This window comes from Lissotriton helveticus, chromosome 7 (assembly GCF_964261635.1).
Source record: "Lissotriton helveticus chromosome 7, aLisHel1.1, whole genome shotgun sequence".
NCBI classification, from domain to species: domain Eukaryota; kingdom Metazoa; phylum Chordata; class Amphibia; order Caudata; family Salamandridae; genus Lissotriton; species Lissotriton helveticus.
Genome location: NC_136068.1, coordinates 127,885,394 through 127,905,019, shown reverse-complemented (window position 1 = coordinate 127,905,019; position 19,626 = coordinate 127,885,394). Strand labels below are relative to the sequence as shown.

Here is a 19,626-nt window from a genome sequence, read left to right as displayed (position 1 = left end):
CCTTAATTGTGTTCGAACTCATTCCAGGGTTCTGTTTCATGTTGCTATTGTAGGATCGTGTGTGACTGACTGGCACTTCTTCTGATGTTTTTCTGTTTCATTTTTCTTCATTGTAAAATTGACCTTCTTCAGTCCTGTATTTTACGCAGTACGCTTCAATACGAGTTATATCCTGGATACTTACCTCCCCCGGCTTATCGACCGCTGTTTCTTTTGCACTGCTCTGCTTACCTTGTGACTTGCTTAGCGGCCGGCCGAGATGGTTGTAGGCCTATGCTTGTATTGCTGTGAAGTGAAAATAAAGGTCTTAAAAAAAAAAAAATGCCGTAAGCCAATGGAAAGAAGGGGCAGAGCCTAGACTCCACTTCTGAAATCTGCCTGATTACAAGAAGCCTCGTAGAGACCTAAAAATGAATTTGATCTTGTGTAGTGTGACTGCTGTTCATTTAAATCCCTCAAATGCCCTAGTGCGGAGATCGCCCTAGGTAAAACTATTAAAAAACAGCAATTACAAAAAAACAAGTTTATTCATGTTAAGGGCCAGAGCATGATAGCGTGCACTTTTTATATAAAAATATCCATATTACTTTTAAACATAACATGGTTTTTTTTGTCCTTTAGTTTTGCCATTAGTCACGGATGAGTAAAGCAGCTTTAGAACAAGACTTAAAGTGCTTTTATTTTATGTTGACTGCTTAAAATACATACTGATCAGAGGAAAAAATAGACTTTTGGTGATTTTACTTCATTTTCGCTCCAACAAAAATATTAAAATACAGGTCTTGTTGGTAAAAAAAAACAGCCAAGTGGCAACCCTAGCCAGATCAGGCACTTTGGCCCTTGGGACTTATTTCACAACGACATACTGGCCTACATCCAGTGTTTATCATTTTCACCAATCTTACTGATTATATATGCTTTAAAGGGTTACCAAACTTTATCTAAAATTTAGACTAAACAAATGATTCATGAAAGGAAACGACTCGCAAATGTGGGCAACTTTGTGGGGGACTGCCCGGCCTAATTGCAATCCCAATCCGACCCTGGTGGAGGACAGCCGTCAACAGAAAGGAAACCAGGTAGGCCCGTGACCGGATGCATCCACGAGTCGGTTACTCCAACCACCCGGGAGAGCTGCCGAACCAGAACCGAAGTCCACTGCAACCTAGCCCTAGGTTTCGCTCCCCAGCCGGTGACAAGTTACTTGTTTACCTCCAGCTGAGCCGATTCCCGCCAAAGTCTGCGTCATCAGCTCCAACTGGGTGGCACCCAACGACTCAGACGACTCAGTAGCCAATCACCATTAGGGCATTTTGTGCAAGGCACTACGATTGGCTGCGGCGCCTATCCATACTCCAATCATGGATTGTTTTGTAGAGGAACAGCAACGCTTGCTCCAAAATGATTCCCAAAATATGTTCAGCTTTCGGATTGGGTGTTACGAGAACCCGGAAGTAGTAAAATATGTACAAATTGTATACTCCCCAACTCAGTGATCAACAAAGAGGTAGGATTTTACTTAAATCTATTAATTAGCGATATAATGGCATTAATTTAAATGACATCACATGCCCTTAGGGCCGACGATGTCACCTGAGGAAATCGGTCTTAGTGGTAGTTCTTTGCTGCCACGTTAGGAAGCGGGAAAGCGCAAGATTTTAAAAAATAAAGCGGGAGGATTGGTTTCTTCAATGAGTTTATTTAAGTGGGGGCAATTTCAATATCTGAAAACAAAACTACAAAAAACCAACAAAACTTTATTTGCAATTATCAACTGAATATTCAGCATGAATCTGGAGCACCGGCAAGTACTGTAAATGTATGAGCGAAGGTTCTCACTGTTTAAGAGTATCTGTTTCCAAATGAGAAGTGCTTTTACTCTCCCATTAAAAGTAGCAGTGACATTCCCCCCCTTCCAATTGAAGAAGTGCAGGTACTCAGTATCAACATGTATATTCCTGGTTTAATCTGTGGTTTTCTTAAAAGCAGTAGGATTTCTCTGCGATATTTGTATAGATTAGCCAAAAAAGCTGTAGCCCATCATGTAAATAAGTGCAGAAGGCAAGTACCGTCCTTACTGAAGGTGTTCTTATGGAGACAAGGACCCTCCAAATCTTGTTTTACTTCCTGCTGGAACCTCAACTATCACCACAGCACCCACCTGATTGAAGCAACCCAGTCCTGATGATGACCTGGAATCATGCAGGTCGAAACACAGTCGACCACTCAGCGTAACTTCAGGCGTTACTGTGGTCAACCCAAGCGAAACCTGCCTTGTACATAATCACCATTGTGTTGCTGACCACAAAGTTTCCTGTATTATTATTTTTGTTGCGCCGTCCATGTTGTTTTCTCACCTTATTGTGTCACTGCGCCGTTCACTGTCACAAGCATGATATGTGCACACCAACCTTTGGGTTACTCATGCATACTCTGTAATGTAGTGCTTATATAACTACTTGCAAATAAGAATTTAACTTCTTACTCAATTCTTGTGGTCTCCATTTTGTCCTCTCCGTTTGTTGTAATTGCCTTCTAAACGACCATTCGTTGTTTTTTTGATCACATACTCTACCCGGGTCTCGTCTGGGTTAACGGGTTTACTCCTGTTTCACGATTCTATGGGCTATGTCAGGGTCACACCCCACTCAGAGTCCAAGAGGTTTCTTCCAAGTTGTGTCTCCCATCTCCTCCGCGGCCTCTCCAAGGGCATATTGGCCATCTCCAATTGCGCGCAGTACAACCATTTCACCAAGTTGCGCTCAGTGCTCATCGTTACCAATAGCTGAAGAACAGCATTGGTCTGTGGTTCCCATTGGCTATCTGACCACAGGTCTCCAGATATCATTACAAAAGCCGTAAACGTCAGAAATCGCCTAGGGGGCAAATCACACTGAAGTATCAAATCTGCCAATGGGATCAATGCTCCCAATTGGTAGCAGTCGCCCAGTGTGATAAGGCTCGCAGCCGTCCAAGCAGAAAACATTTATTAACTCAAATGAAATTGTTAACCAATGGCATTAAAACAGTAGCTGCCTCTGTGCCTGTATGTTGCTTTACTTTGCTTTAATTGTTTCCCACACTGACCTCACAGCGCTGTCAGTGACCTCAGTCTGGCCAACCAGTCCGTTATTGGCTATAACTTGCTAAATTAGTCTTCACGGATACCTTTATAGTCTGGTCAGTTAAATTATATATTTGATATTTTTTTATCCGAGGAAGGAAAACATTCTGTCCATAATTTCTTTTTTTTTTTTCTTTAGCAAAGAATACTTTGCATTCACGGAACCGCAGCAGTGAATTTACATAGACACTTAACGAGCACTGTTTTGGCGCAATGCACAAAGTGGGACATTTCTGACATATATGTCTTTAAATGAACAACCAATCAAATTGTCAACGAAAGCGTCACATACTGCCTTAAAATGTCACACAGAACAACACTGCATATTTGAAAACTTTGTTAGCTATGCATACATTCCATGCCTCAAGATGCCTTCTCATTCAGCACATCAGAGAAGCCAAAGAGAGGGGCTTACTAGGTTTGGTTAGGCATAGGAGTCGAAGAGCCATATAGAGGCATGCTTGGCCTTTGGGAGTGCAGTCGTTGGCACAGTGCCGGAACTAAGGGTGACCATTATAGGTGTTCTGTTCTGGCCATATAGAAAAGGCTGTGCACATAGAGCCATGGCCGGGTATGCCAGCAATGAGAGAAATGGAGTAAGCTCACTCTAATGGAAGATTGGGCATGTAGAGAACCATGTGGGGGTCATAACAATTGTTTGGGAAGACAGTAGTGAGTGAAGAGCTGGGATGGGGGTATGTAGGCAAGAGAGTTTGTCATTTTGGGGATGATGGGACTTGGAAAGCAGAGAGCTGGAGGGAGTATTCATTGAAGAAAGGTTTGGGAAGCATCTAAGTGTCCGGCATGGATGGAATGTAGTATGCCCATCCTGGGGGGGGGGGGGGGGTAATTGTTAAGGAGAACCATGTGGGAGCATTTATTGTCTTTTGGTGAACAGGTGGCGGGCAGGCTGACCTATGCCTGGTGGATGTTACGTCAATAACCATGTAGAAGCATACAGGAAGGGTTGGCATGGATAACATGAGGTATGCAAGTGAAGATTATTGTGTAAGTATAGAAAGTCACAAGTTTGGAGGTCATGGTTGGTGTTGGGATGTGAAAGGAAATGGAGTGAAAAGGTCAGCTTTGGGAAATCTGAAAGCAAATTCATTAGACATTTCAGGTGTTTACTGTTGGGTTCTCTGTTGAGATGTAACTTGGTAGGTCTTCTAGAATGTAAGGCTGAGAGCACTTAAAGAAAGTCAGTTTCTCCTGGCTCCTTGGAGTGAATTGACACAAGGTTGTGTGTTGCAATAAATCATCTTATATTACAATCGTTATGGTGTGGATGTCGTTTCCTTTGCAACATTTTGTTTTTCTCTGTATTGCTTACAGACAATGGAACATAGTTGACGTCCAACAAAATGGTTATATTTTTAGAGAAGTGTGGTTCCAGGCATTCTCGCACCTCTCTTTATAATACCGAAGGTGTTGCTGAGAAAGCCAACAGATTAATCAAAGGCACCATTCAACTTGCACTTACCAATAAATGTTGTGTTAGGAAAATTGTGGCTGATACGGTTTGGTGTATCGCACAACTATTCATAGTGCCATGAAGAAATGTCCCTTCTAACACATGCAAGGATGTTTACCAGGAACTAAATTGGTACCCACCTGGATAACAGAGTGGATTGCAGCTAGTGGTGAGACTTTTTTGTAGGAAAATGATCTCAAATTTGGGTGATTGGGTTAAAATAAGATCGGGAAGAGTGATGGGAGGACCGGCCAAATTCACGGATCCTTTCTGTGTCGTAGGAGTGGGTAAGTGTATGGTGGTGGTGGAAGGTGGAGAGAGGTGGAATTTGAGGAATGTGGCATTGTACCAGAAAGGAGGTGAGTATGCGAGAGGTGAGGAAGAAGAAGGGTGTACCAGCGTCATGTTGATGCGAGACGAAGAGATTAACAGAAATCAGAGTGACAGTGGTAACGAGGTTACATATGATGATGCTAGGTGTTCATGAAGTTTGGGTGAGGTCAGAGTCCGCAGGCCTCCCGCTTATTTGGAGGACTATGTAAGAATGTAAGTGAACTATGTGTGGTGTTTGTTTCTTTACACACATTCCTTCTCCGTTCAGGCTTTCACTTTTAGTATTATCATTTTAGTTTCATTTTAATTTATCTTTACCTGTAATATTTTGTTAAGAAAAGGAGGGGATGTCTTGTGATGTAACTTGTTAGGTCTTCTACAATGTAAGGCTGAGATCACTCTAAGAAAGTCAGTTGCACCTTGGAGTGGATCCACACCAAGTTGTGTACTGCAATAAATCATTTCATATCAGAATCGTTCTCATTATGACTTCAACGACCCCCTTTCACTATGGCCTACCCTGCCTCTTGTTTTCCGCCATTGTCTCTTTCCCCACCACAACGTATAAAACATTCTCTACTAAATCCTTTCACTGACCCCTCTTTTCTGTGCTCTGAAGTGGTTCACTGGGTTCGAAGGCCGGTTATCAGCAGAGAGGACCCTGACATGGTTTGTTGAGAGGTGCAAGTGTGAGGCCTGCCTTCTCTTTAGGCAATTCTCCTTCAGCAGTCCGGGGTCACTTTCTACAAAAAAACCTCTTGTTTCACAGGATTTCTGCCCTATGTTTACTGCAGTTTAGGACAATGTTAGTTTAATTTTCTCTATTGAATAAGCAAAAGGAATCATTCTGACATTTTTTCTAGCTCCAGGCGCTGAGCATTGGTTTTTATATCAGGTTCAGGGTAGCAGGGATTACTGAAGCATGACTCCTCTTTTGAGGACCAGTAGGAACTCTGGCTTAAATCGGTATAGGTTCGGGAAACTAAAAAAGCATTAGCCTTATTTTGTAGATGTGGCGAGTATGTATAGATTGCAGATAAAATATCATCAACAGACATTAAGGTGAATTCACAGACAGCCCATCTGAGGAGAAGACAGGTGTCCACCTTACCAGTTGCTGTGGTGGGACACCACTGATTCTTCTGACCCATAATGGTCACTGCTTTCGTGGTTGGTCCTCTGTATGTACTGCTTGGTCTTCTATATTCCAAGAAGGAGGGAGTGAGAAGTGATACAGGGTTTGCTCACCGTTCCAAACATCTAACCACACAAAACAACAGGAGGGAACCCATATTGTGCTTAGCCTATCTCTCCACACCAGCCCAAGGTAATCACTCTCTGGTATTGAAAGGACACTCACCATATGGATGTCCAAATGGCATGCTTCATCATGAGTTCTCTACCATATACTAAGTATATCTGAACTGGCTCAACCTTGGTAGCCAAGTGAGCTGTTATGCGCTAAGGAAATTAGTATTCTTTGTTTCTTTGGGTCAAGCCCTCACACCAATACCTCACCGGGCTAATTGACTTTCGTCAGGACCTCACAAGGATCCTGTTAGTATCCTATTTGTGGGTATTCAATTGTGAAACTTTCATTTATCATACTCATAATTGCCATATCTGTGTGTATCCTTAAACATGTCTCCAAGTAATCCCTGTGTTTATTTCACATCAAGCAGAGCCAGTGTGTAAGCAGTAAAAAGTGTGAGTCTCCATTATAGTTACTTTAAAAATGTGCACATACTCTGCATGCACTAGATTGGTATACAGTGTGCAAGTATTATCCTTGTGATTTCCAAGATCTGGTATGTGCCCCACTCATCATGCATATAAATGTTATTTTAGCTCATTCTATTTATTCAGTAGCATCCGATTCAGAGCTCCATGTAGGTAAGGAGGCAGGCGGACCTTGTAGTCAAACTCTGTTAACAAATAGGTAAAATAACATTTACAAGAGTGCCGATGTCTAGGTTCTAACAAGACCCACTTACTTCATCAAAGGTCTCTTCCTGGGCGTGAACCTATTTGGTTTCTCCTTCCCTCGCATACTAGCCTGGGGATAGTTTCATGGCCCTGAATGCCCAGTATTCCTCTAAGGGGCTCATTATTTTAGATAGTGCTAAGGAGGACAGAGGGGTAGAGTTGAGTCTCTATTTAGTGGAAAATTATTTGGTGGACTTTGTTTCTTCTTGAATGGCGGCAGCCCAATCCTACCCACCTACAGAGGTAGCGGGTGGGCCTCCACCATAGATTACATTTTTGTAACTAGAAACTCTCTACTATTGTTCTCTCAGAGCACAGTCGTAGAGCCTCGATGGGGGATCATAGTGCTCTTCTGGCCACTGGTCATTTTCCAGTTAGTAAGAAAAAAACCCTAGTAGTTGCTATCTAGATTTCCCAGCATTCTATCAACAGTTTAAGACTGGTGTAGTTTCTTAAAGAACCTAGGGTTACCCTCTTCTTTTTGGTGAAGAAATACCTGTCATATTTTCTGGGTTGCTTAGCTGAGGAGAGTGGATACCTTTTTTTAGATCATTATAGTCCTTTATGTGATGGAATTAAGAGCTATGTAATGAAACCAATTAAAATGACTCCTAAGTGTCGAAGGGCATTTGATGGTTTCTCTCGAATTTTAGGGATCCGGAGTAAGTTCGAGAGGCAAGGAGATCCTATAAATTTACCGTAAGGCATAGGAAGAACTCCCTACTTAACAAGGACTGGGAACAACTTGAGAGGTCAGCCCCAGGTAACTGCAGCAAAGTATACTGTGACACAGTCAGTAACATTCGACTGAGAGATATCCTGATCAAACCCCTTTTAACCTGTAATAGAAGCTTGGGTGGTACACTTTATTTCCATTTACCAACTAGCAGAAGATATGTCTCTAACAAGTTTATTGAGAGCTAGGTTGGGTGATATACCACCCCTGCAAATCACACTGCCGAAAGTTGAGGATGAGATCAAACAAAGCCTGGGTGGTAAAACTCCAGGCCCAGACAGGGTACTAATAGACCTGTGTAAATGCAACATTGACCTTTGGGGCCCCTTGTTTGTAAATTTATTTAGCAACTCTTTTTGCTATAAGATTCCAAGGTCATGTGCACTCTCGACCATCGTTCCTATCTTTAAACCAGCATTGGTAAAGCCAATAGGTCTCGCCTTTGGGACCTTATAAGTGTTTAACAATGCAAAAGTTAATGTTGTTGCATCAAGGGTATTTTGCTGCATAACTAAATACTTATAAGGTCCTAAAAGCGAGACATTGGCTATGCCAGTGCTTGTTTTTTATCGTAGTGCACTGAAACAGGGAGTGAAGGGGCATGAGAGGCAGACTGGTCTGGGAGGGAAGATGTGACAGAGAGGGAGAGTGTAGTAACTGGAGGGAAGGGGCGGGATGAAGAGGGAGAGAGTCGAAGAGTAGGAAGGAAGAAGTTGTTATGAGGAGGAAGAAAGGATTCTACTGTGGGCAGGGAGTGGGCTATGGCGAAAGAGAGGTGAAGGGACGGATATGTGGTAAGGAGTGGACAGGATGCCACTGATGGGAAGGAGTGCGGGCTGAAGAGCGAGAGATGCACTGTTACTCAAGTGAGTGAGGTGAGCTGGAGTCTGGGTGAGGGGATGGGGGAATTCCACGTCTTGCTCGCTCAAAATACCCAAAGATCTAAAGTCGCTTTTCAGAGTGACATCAGAAGCTCCAAAATCAGCTCGGCCTGAGTGATTGCAGGACCGAAGCATCAAATGCAAAGGAGACCGACAATAAAAGGTTTTATTACTCCCTTAATGTGAGTGCTTGGGAAACAGCCAGAATCCTTGACTTCCACCCCACTCCCGGACTAAGAGCTATATAAACAACCGAACTGCATACACAAGCACTGGAAAATCCAACAGGTCTAGCTTGGATTGTAAATTAAGAACCTTCTGTAGTGAAAGAAAACACAAGCAAGATTGGTTTTAGTTTTTATTACATCCTTGACTCGAGGAATTTTATGTATGATGATTAAATTTACCTTTGGTGCGCAAAATAGACCCTTATGCACAACTTAAGTGATGGGGACGGAGCGAAGGGCAGCGAGGGTAACGGCGAACCAGGGAAGAACAGCTTCATGTGCGGTGTCTGGTATGAAAACGATCCCCAGGGTTCTGTGGAGAGATTTCACTAGAAACCGACTAAGTGCAAGTATGGATGGGGTTGGAGAAGAACACATTCAGAACCTCAAACACGTTGATTCTAGCACTACTGAAGAAGAAGTTAATAAAAATCGGAGTATTTAATGGAAATGGAGCCTGCGAGTGGTACGTGCTTGGGAGAGCAGTCTTCACTTTTCAAGCACTGCACTTGTGCTTGTGGCGCACCGTTGCTCGCTCGCTCCCGTAAGGTGGATCCCGCCACATGCACGAGTGCAGTGCTTGGAAAAGTGAAGACCGATGGCTAAAGGCCTTCCTAGAGCAGCGCATGCGCGCTGCCTAGGCAAGACCTAAAAAGGGGGCAGGACCCTGCCTAAATGCTATTGTCCGATGTCCCTTATCAATAGCACTGTAAAAGCCATAGACAGAGTTATCTTCAGCAGATCAGAGACTGGGCATGTCAAATGAATAAAATTTGTCCTTTTCAATATGGTTTCCGCCTTGGAATGGGTACTGAGGAAGAATGTTTGAACTTGCAGTTGATCCTGGGTAAATACATGTACGCCTAGCACTGTTTCCTTTACTTGGCATTTAGGGATGTTATGTTATGTTATGTTAGTCTGAATTTGTAGAGCGCACGTTCACCGCATGGGTTCTTGGCGCTGTGTGCCGCAGGGGAACCCGTCCTGGCTTTCCCTGTGAGATGGTCACTGTTGGGCATCCCCAAGGTGAAACCAGGCATCCCCAGCAGCGAGGGGGCCTTTGTGGAGATTAAGCAAGCTATTGCCCAGAGTTGCAGCGTGGGACCCATGGTTAGAGAGGCACCGAGGCGAGATTTATCGAGCCCGCTGACATTGGTTCTGTACCCTGCCGCGTCGGGAATTGAACCCTGGTCCCGGGCCGACCTCTGCTTCTGGGTCTGCCGCCTCTAACCGGTGAGCCACACTTCTCCACAAACACTTGTCCACAGCTTTCGATTCTGATAACAGGACCAAGCTTTGGCTCAAGCTGTTGGACATGGGCATTGAGGACATCATTGTACATTTCCTATATATGCTACATGAGAACTTAGCTGCCAAAGTACAGTACTACCCACTGAGTGAAACAACTGATATTTTTCCATTGGCTTGCAGAATGCTCCAGAGGTGTATCTCAGCGCCTCTTCTGTTTATGTTCTATATCAATAACTTATACCCTCATGTAAAAAAAAAGTCTGAAATACCTCTTGGCGCTTTCATTAACATGTTTCCCGGGCTCATCACGGGGCTTGGAGTGACCTCTAAGCTGCTGTAGCTCTGTCTCTGTAGTCTCCGAGCCGCCTCGATCCTCAGACTTCCCTCCGTGGCACTAGCCTTACCCTCAGTGTGCAGCAGATTTACAGCAACATGCTCCACTGTTGTCAGTGCTAAATTAGGATGGGGTGGGAATCATTGCTTGGTGATAAATCTCAGAACTGTCTAAGTAACACGTGCATGACAAGCATTTGCCTGTAGTAGTGCTGCGCTATGTCACCCTATTTTAAGCCAGCATTGTCCCTATTTTCAATGTCAAAATTTGGACTGGTGATAGACTTATGTTTAAATAGTTGAATTTATTTATGTGGGGACGGTATGGGCATGTACACTGCCAATCGTAAAGTCTAGATTCACAGCGTTTGCCTTGGAAAACACAACAAATAAGACAGACCTGTGTGTAACTATATGTAGCGACCTCCTGCAGGTTTGAACTGTATACAGCAGCTCTGCCATTGTGGAAAATGACAATGTATATGTACATAAGCGGCGTTCATTTGTGTTCACCATACCCCTCGCTGTAAGCAGAACGAATACCGCGAAGCATTGACCGCATCATCCCACCAGCATAGGCCCATGCACGCACGTACACGGCAGCCATTTTAGGCACCAAGGCCTCTCTGCCCGTTTGTTAAATCCCCAGCACGCCCCCCCCCCCGTTGAACACCCCCGCTCTCTCATGCATAGGCCATAAAACCCTCTCCCTCTGCGCGACCCTGCTCTAAAAGTGACACCCCTGCCTGACCGACACCCCCTGGATTCCTCCAGGAACACCCTTCCCCTCTTCTGATGCCCCCACCCGGCTACACCTGGCCTCTCGACCCGGTCCCAAGTCATAAAACAAAGCCTCATGGATGTACCCCCCCCGGCCCCGCATAGCAAAACGTGATACACCAACCGAAGTGCCCGATCTTATCGCCTGCCCAACCTTAGATCTGACCACCCCCTCTTGCCCTCGTGTCCTGTTGGAATGTCCGGCTGCAAGATTACAATCACATGTTACATTTGGGAGGGGAAACGACATCCGAGCGGCAGGTATGGGAATAGGCCTGAAGCTGGGATTCCAAACGTGCCTTTTCGTACTTCAAAGTTTCTTTATTGCAATAAGGAATGTTTGTGCATCATAAACCTGTGTATAAAAGACAGAGCCTCAGAGAAACTTGTTAGAGCACCTCTTGAAGACATTGTGCGTGTGTCTGAAATGACAGGCTCTCCTCATGAGAAATAAAAATCTTTTCTTGCACTCCCGCTTCCAGCGCCCGTCTCTGTATTTGGTAACTGATCAAAATGGGAACTAAGAGGCGTCTTGCGCCAGCAGCCTGGGCATCGGTTGTAATTTGGGCTGTTTTTCCTCAATTGGCGTCCCAACGCGGGGCCCATCAGCGACATAAGGTCCGGTAAGAGAGGTCCAGACGATGGGGTGAACATCTGAACGATTGGAGTATACCTGCCTTGAGAGGGCCCTCGTCCGTCTGCCGATTGAATGAACTTCACCGATTCCGAACGGACCTCTCTCAAGCGACCTACTGTCCTGACTGGTATCCCACAGGAATGCTGCGGTAAAAACATGGAGTAAGAGAACGATCGGGCGCTGAAAAGGGAAGGCGAAGAACTGTCCACACGGTCCGGTCCGGGTAAGGTTAGGTAGGACGTCTTTACGTCTGATTGATAGGATGACTTAATCCATCTGATTGATTGAGTAATTGATTGTTTATATTGGAATCGGTATTTAAATACTGGTATTGTTCATTGATTGGTTCATTTAGCCTTGGTTGCTACTTGAAGTATTGGTTCTCTTTGAGACATTCTCTGTTTGCAAACAGCGACGAATAGGAACGTTCCTCTCTCTTTGCAAATAGTGAAGGATAGGTAATGCGGACTTTTGTCCCCCGTTGTAATCCGTCATGCCTGTTTTTCTCCCCACTGATTGATTGGTTGCTCTGTTGCTCTTTGAGACATTCGCTGTCTACAAACGGGGAAGAATAGGAATATTCTGTCTCCCTTTGCAGATAGTGAAGGGTAGGTAATGCAGACTTTTGTCCCCCATTGTAATCCGTCATGCCTATCTTTCTCCCCACTGATTGGTTGTTATCGATTTTTTTTTATCGATTATCGCTCTTTTGAGATATTCCCTGTCTACAAACAGAGAAGAATAGGAATATTCTGTCTCCCTTTGCAGATAGCGAAGGATAGGTAATGCGGACTTTTGTCCCCCGTTGTAATCCGTCATGCCTGTTTTTCTCCCCACTGATTGATTGATTGTCTGGACATTTATTGTTCAAGGAATAGTTCTTTTGAGGTATTCTCTGTTTGCAAATAACGTGGAATAGAAATAATCTGTCTAGTCTTTGCAAGTAGTGAAGGGTAGGTAATGCGGACCTTTGTCCCCGTTGTAATCTGTCATGCCTATCTACTCCCCACTGATTGGTAAACTAGTTCCACCCGGACCATTTATTAGAGGTAGATCATCTGGCTCAACCGGAGGGCGCCCCTAATAAAAAGGACATATGTAAAATACGAAGTGATCACCGTATCCTGTTAACAGAAACTTTAGCACGAAACACACTAGAAAAGGAAGGAAAAAGAAATCGAGCAAAATCAGTAGGCCACTGATGAGTTTTTTTTTTGACTTCGCTAGAAATAAGAAACGTTAGAAATAGCCCGAAATAAGAAACATGAAAGTGGTGAGAGAAGCCAAGCTTGACATCACGGCAGCCACGAGGTAGCTAGGCTCCGCCGCCCCTCACTGCTCCAAACATGTCTGTCCCACCGCCCGCCACGCCCAATAACGGTAACATAAGATAGATACAAGTCAGCAGATACCTACCCCCATTCCGGAAGCTCCCGAAGTGCAACAGGTCCACGGTTACGCCCATCCGGAAGACGAGGCCTCGACACGTGCAGGGCGGGGCCCGGCTGGCCGCCATCGGCCGGAGAGGTCGTGGGGTGGATGGCCCGGAATGTACTGGTCTTCCCATCCTCCTCTTCTGGCGCCTTGCAGGCCACGGGGGGGGGGATGTCTTGCTTATGCCTCCGACCCCCCCCTCTCATCGCCTGGTCCGGCCATCACGAATGTCAGCGCCAGGAGACGGCGTGGGGTGCACTGGGAGGGAGAGGCGGCGCGGACGAGCCTCTCCCACCTCCCCAGGTGGAGGCCCCTCAGCTGCACCCCCAACGCTCCACTCACCCGACAAGGGTTCGTCCACTCTTGCGGTGCAACGCCACGCCCGACAGACTGGAGTCCGTGCAAAGATGGCCTGGTCGCTTGTCAGCTAGAAAATGATTCCCCCGTCCAGAAGCGTTCTCCTCAGCTTTGAAGATTCTACGAGAACTGCAGGGGCCCCCGACCCCCGCGGGCCCCCCCGATGGGGAATGACTGCCATGATTGCCCGCGGAACGACCAAGACGTAGCCACGAGACGTTGGCGCTCTCATGCTGGCGCCAGCCTCAGTTTGAATGACCAAAATCCTGCAGACTACCAATTTGATCAGTTCCGGTGGAACACCAGTATGACCCGGTAGGAAAGATTGTTGCCTCCCTCCCCCCTTTTGACTGATGGTTCATATCGACGGCCCCTTCTGTTGCCCTTTAACGAAACTTTTGGACTGCCGAAAGAGGCTCTGGTCCAACCACGAGTTGGTGGAGACATTTTGACTATACTTGGACCTGCCTGACCTCACCCAAAATGGCGCCGGTACAAATGAAACTCGCAACTCCCTGTTGTGTTCCGGTTGCTCAGCCTTGATATCATGAGATATGTATGCAGTTTTTGAAGCGCATGGCGGGAGGGGATGGGTACGATTGAACATTCGGACAATGAATTGATATTAAGTTCTGACGCGTCATTGATTACCGTATTATTGAAAGTTCGAATTTTCGACACTTATGGTACTTGCCCACAATGAATATACGATATGATTTTATTGCACTTGTCGCACCTTTATGAAATCAACGACCACCGACTCCGTTACGTTTTCCTCAAATAAATATCCCCTCATGTACAGTTCCAGTCTGCTCCGTGGCCGGCCCACGTGGTTGTAGGCCCGTAATTGTGCGCCAACATTTTTAAATAAAGGTTTTTTTTTTTAAAAGCAAACATAGTTGTAGCACTTAGATTGGTAAGTTTCGAATAAATGGACACTGTTTCCGATATAAGTAAAATACAGGTGAAATGAAGCAACTCGATTACTTAAAGGTTAAAAAGCAAAGTACACAGAAATATTGCAAATGTGAATGGTCCAGGTTTGTTGTGTGTGTGTGTTTTTTATATATATATTTTTTATTTTTGTGCAACGTAAAAGCAATCGATAAAGGTCCCGGTATTTAACCTTTACTTTATGTGCCACATGTATCAGGGAAGTTGTGTCAGATGCCCCTAAGCCACTCCGAAGGAATGCCACCTAGCCCCTCTAGTTTCCGTGCCTGATGAACAAAAACGACCCTGTACCACTGTAGACCATCCCTCCTCCTCGAAGGAGAGCACGAGTTCACCCCCCACTTTACACTGACTGCCCTTTGTTTTGACCCTTCCCTACACACGATCCGTAATACCACACTTGGGCGATCTATGCAATACACAGTCCATCAATGATTATCTCTCCCGCACTACCGGTCCCTCTGGGCTTAAACGCCGAGACAAAAGGGACTGCATCCCGCGGAGATAGGTCGAGTATGTGGTAAGTAAAAGCATTTTCGGGTTTATGCGCGCTGATGTGTCTTAAAATGCTGCCCCCACCCCTTCTTTTTCCCTTCTTTTCTGCAGGTCACATCGGAACGTCGACTAAAGTATGGAGAAGACCTAAGCAACACGCCATGGTTCCGCACGGAAAAATTGTATATTGTCTATGGGGACTGCCCCTGAGAACGTGACGAATTTGTGTGATATGAATGCACGCGTGTATGCCCTGATGTGTATAGCTCGACTGAATACACGTTGCACACGTTTGGATTGATAAGAGAAATGTTTTATGTATGACTTAAGTGATGATCGAACGGCCGATGGGATGGGGAAAAGGGGTCTGAACATGGTGCCTATACACGACGAACAAACAAAGATATAGCACTCCCTTACTTAGAAACGACTGTCTCTCTCTCTGAACCCAGCGACTGGGAGGGTGGCCTGAAGCAGAAACTTGGCGGGTTATTGCAGTATGACAAAATATGACTCCAACCGGCACCCCAAATAATGCAACCAAGAATGACGTGCACCCATGAGTAAATTCATACGGTAACTAAATAGGGAAAGGTTCAGGAATATTCCGGGGTGAGGTTTACCCAAGTACCCTCCTCCTGGAAGACTAGGAATATTGTCAATGTTTAAGATTTACCACCTCCTTCTTGCACCCTCATAGACATGAAACTCAAAGCTGCCCCATTGTTCTCCCGACTGACACCCTCCGTTGCCTCAGCCTGGATACCCATTCGCTAAAAATGATTCGAAGATCCCACCGTGAGTATTAGCCCGACCAGGTTAGTTCCCGAACAATTGACAAAGGTGTAAGTATTTGCAACCGAGGCCACCAGCAAAGGCAGCCAGATGAATTAAGTAGGATACTAAGGATGCGCAGCATGCAGGAAGAAATCTTTTTGGCCAAGTACTGTTCTATGTTTTGTCTTGGATTTTTGTATATAATACATGTACTATTCCCCCCCCGCCTGAATTCATGTGTACGTAATGTATGGATCTACGTCGTCCCTCAGCCTGTGTTTCTATATAACTTGACCCCTGCTGTTCTGTGTTGTGTGCGCACTAAATGGCCTATTATTGTACACGTTTCTCTCTCTCTCTTTCTCTCTCTCTCCATGTCGTACGTGTACCGAATAGTTCGTTTAAAATGCGGACGACTCTCTCTCTCTGAGGGTCCCCCTGTTCCCTCTTCCTTTGTGTGGTAACGTTGTGCCCCGCCGGCACAAGCCTAATTGGTTTTTGAACACAAAGGTGTTCGGCAAAATTGACAGAAACTAAAACAATTGTAATTTGCCATATTACTACCTCTCCTTTCTGTAAAATGATGGAACTTGAATTGGCTAAGAAGGAAAGGACAGGTAAGACGACTGATGTCCCCTAATCTGGCCTTTTTTATAGGGGGACTATATGTCAGTGGCCTTCTGTTCTCAGTTCGTTGGAAACACAATCCCCAATGCCCAGATTGCCCCACCTCTCTGCACCCAAGTACGGATGTCCAAAGCGTCCTCGTTTCTCCCGATTGACCCCAGCTCCATACCCCGAAGTATAACTGATGACCCTGATTAGCCGTTGCTCCCCGAGAAAAGAATGTTTAGCCTCTGTCCCTCTCTCATGATGATAGAAGACTGCCAGGGCTTGGGTTAGAAAGACGAGTTTCTACCGAAGGATCCGATTTCGAGTTTGATGGAATACGCAGTTGATAGGAGTCTGACTTCTCTCCATATACGTCATGAATGAACGCCAAATAGACTTAGTACAAACTCAGTAGAAATGCCCGCATACATACTCCATAGTGATAACTTCTGACCGTGACCGATGAACGTATCCCCAACTACTTAAGATTGGGGGCGGAATTGAAATGTATAAATGTCTTCTCCTGCCAGTTCTCTAAAGCTTGTTTTGTACCCATTAAAAGATACACAATCACCGGAGGAGAGGGGCCGGACGTGACGCACAGCCTAGCCGCAGATCATGAAGCACATGTGACCTCGACCAAAGGTGGAGCCGCAGAGCAACGAGACGCGGGACGAGGCACCACTCTCAAACACGGAAAATGAAAGGATGGAGGGCTGCCTTGAAGCCCTCTGCTTGCTGACCCACGCGTGCCGGAAGTCCCCGCCCCTTTGAGCCCGATTGATGGGCCTGCCTGCTCGTTATCCTTTGCTCCCTTGGTTTGTCTCAAAGATCTGATCCCACTCCGCCCTCTCTTCCCTCGATTATCCGACAACCCCCCCCCCCTTTTTTTCACATGGATTTTGACTCAGAGAAGAAGAACAGCATTTAGGTAGAATAGGGTTTGCCACGGAAGGAGAAAGAAATGCAGGTGCCCAGCATGAGGCACCCTTAAAAAGATTAGTTAGGAAACAGGACTGTGGTCTAACAGCAGAGGACAGATCGCACCCTGCGACGTTTAAGGATGGATCCGAGCTGGACCTATAGCTCCACCGCCGGTGCTCAACAGCGCCAACGGAAGAACACGAACTACTAGAGCCTACCAGTGACGGCTCGCTGCTAAAAAGACACTGTGGCGAAGACCCCCCCCCTCCCCTTTCTGAACTTTCTACCCCCCCCCCGACTACTTGCTTGTATTGAACTGAATTCCTTCCTCAACCACTTTGTATTGCTTTCAAAATGTTTCATCGGTCACTTTTGACTGTACATTGATACCGCCGGAAAGAGAGTCAGAACATGGTTCCATAATGTGTCGGAACATTTCCTTGATTGACTCCGACTGAGTAGTATACCGATCTCTAGACTCGTATATATAACACGACAAATGTAAATTCATCTGTATTGCACCTCGTCTATCGCATCGACTGCACATGGTTATATGCAATCCGCCAGTATTGACAAACGCTATTTCATTGACCACACATGGCTATATGTACACCCCGTCAGTTATGATAAACATGGAAATGAACTAACTTATGTTAAAAAGCGACGACTGTGGAAAATGACAATGTATATGTACATAAGCGGCGTTCATTTGTGTTCACCATACCCCTCGCTGTAAGCAGAACGAATACCGCGAAGCATTGACCGCATCATCCCACCAGCATAGACCCATGCACGCACGTACACGGCAGCCATTTTAGGCACCAAGGCCTCTCTGCCCGTTTGTTAAATCCCCAGCACGCCCCCCCCGTTGAACACCCCCGCTCTCTCATGCATAGGCCATAAACCCTCTCCGCGACCCTGCTCTAAAAGTGACACCCCTGCCTGACCGAGACCCCCTGCATTCCTCCCAGGAACACCCTTCCCCTCTTCTGATGACCCCCCCCGGCTACACCTGGCCTCTCGACCCGGTCCCAAGTCATAAAACAAAGCCTCATGGATGTACCCCCCCGGCCCCGCATAGCAAAACGTGATACACCAACCGAAGTGCCCGATCTTATCGCCTGCCCAACCTTAGATCTGACCACCCCCTCTTGCCCTCGTGTCCTGTTGGAATGTCCGGCTGCAAGATTACAATCACATGTTACATTTGGGAGGGGAAACGACATCCGAGCGGCAGGTATGGGAATAGGCCTGAAGCTGGGATTCCAAACGTGCCTTTTCGTACTTCAAAGTTTCTTTATTGCAATAAGGAATGTTTGTGCATCATAAACCTGTGTATAATAGACGGAGCCTCAGAGAAACTTGTTAGAGCACCTCTTAAAGACATTGTGCGCGTGTCTGAAATGACAGGCTCTCCTCATGAGAAATAAAAATCTTTTCTTGCACTCCCGCTTCCAGCGCTCGTCTCTGTATTTGGTAACTGATCAAAATGGGAACTAAGAGGCGTCTGGTGCCAGCAGCCTGGGCATCGGTTGTAATTTGGGCTGTTTTTCCTCACCATCCCCGGCTAACCTGACTCCTTAAATATAAATCACATCAGAATGCAAATGCAAATATGTTTGGATATACAATATTCGGTTGAAGTGGTTGCTAATTACGTGAGTTAATCACTTTAATGCCTCTAATGGTCCATCCACCTCTTATTCCACTTAACCACACAACTGCCTCACAGTTTACAACTTGTTAGGTACCAGCTGTCACACGGCGTATGCTATGTTTTTCTTGTTTCCTTTTTCACTACGTTTCTAAAAGCATACTGTTCAACATGGCCAAAAAGAATTTCCAAAGCCAGTGGACCTAAATTGAGACCTATTGGCTTTGCCAATGCTTGTTAAGAATTTATAGCCAGCAGTGTGTCCCTGCGGCTCTGTGTGGAGTTGAGATTTGGGGGCACCAAAGTTCTTCTCCCCTGTAGACCAAGGAAAATCATATCTGTAGGCGCCTTTTTATTCTCCTGTCATACAGCTCCAATTTTATTCTTCGTTCAGAGTTGAAGCTACTCTATGTTTTGAAAAGGATTTGGTGGCCCCGCATTTATGTTATGGCTTAGAGCAGGGGTCAGCGCTTAAGCTGGTTTTTACAGGGAGGTAATCTTAGATTGCCTTAAGCATGATAGGGGCCTCTCTATCCCTTGGTTGCACTAAGTGCATAGGATTTTAAATGCTATAGGTATGTCTGACTTATTTTCGGCACTGCATACTATAGTTAGATCCGCTAAATTACTAGTTAAAGGCAAGTTCCGGGATTTTTG

The 19,626-nt window shown here is 45.6% G+C and overlaps 1 protein-coding gene across 1 annotated transcript in view; it reads left to right on the top strand.

Annotated features, from left to right (window-relative positions):
* Positions 1-1,417: 1,417 nt before the first annotated feature.
* The window catches only part of RTEL1 (regulator of telomere elongation helicase 1), a 246,674-nt gene continuing 228,465 nt past the window's right edge, over positions 1,418-19,626 (top strand). Inside the window, exon 1 of the mRNA XM_078651687.1 lies at positions 1,418-1,507. The gene's annotated coding sequence lies outside the window, so the exon portion shown is untranslated. The remainder of the gene's footprint in view (positions 1,508-19,626) is intronic.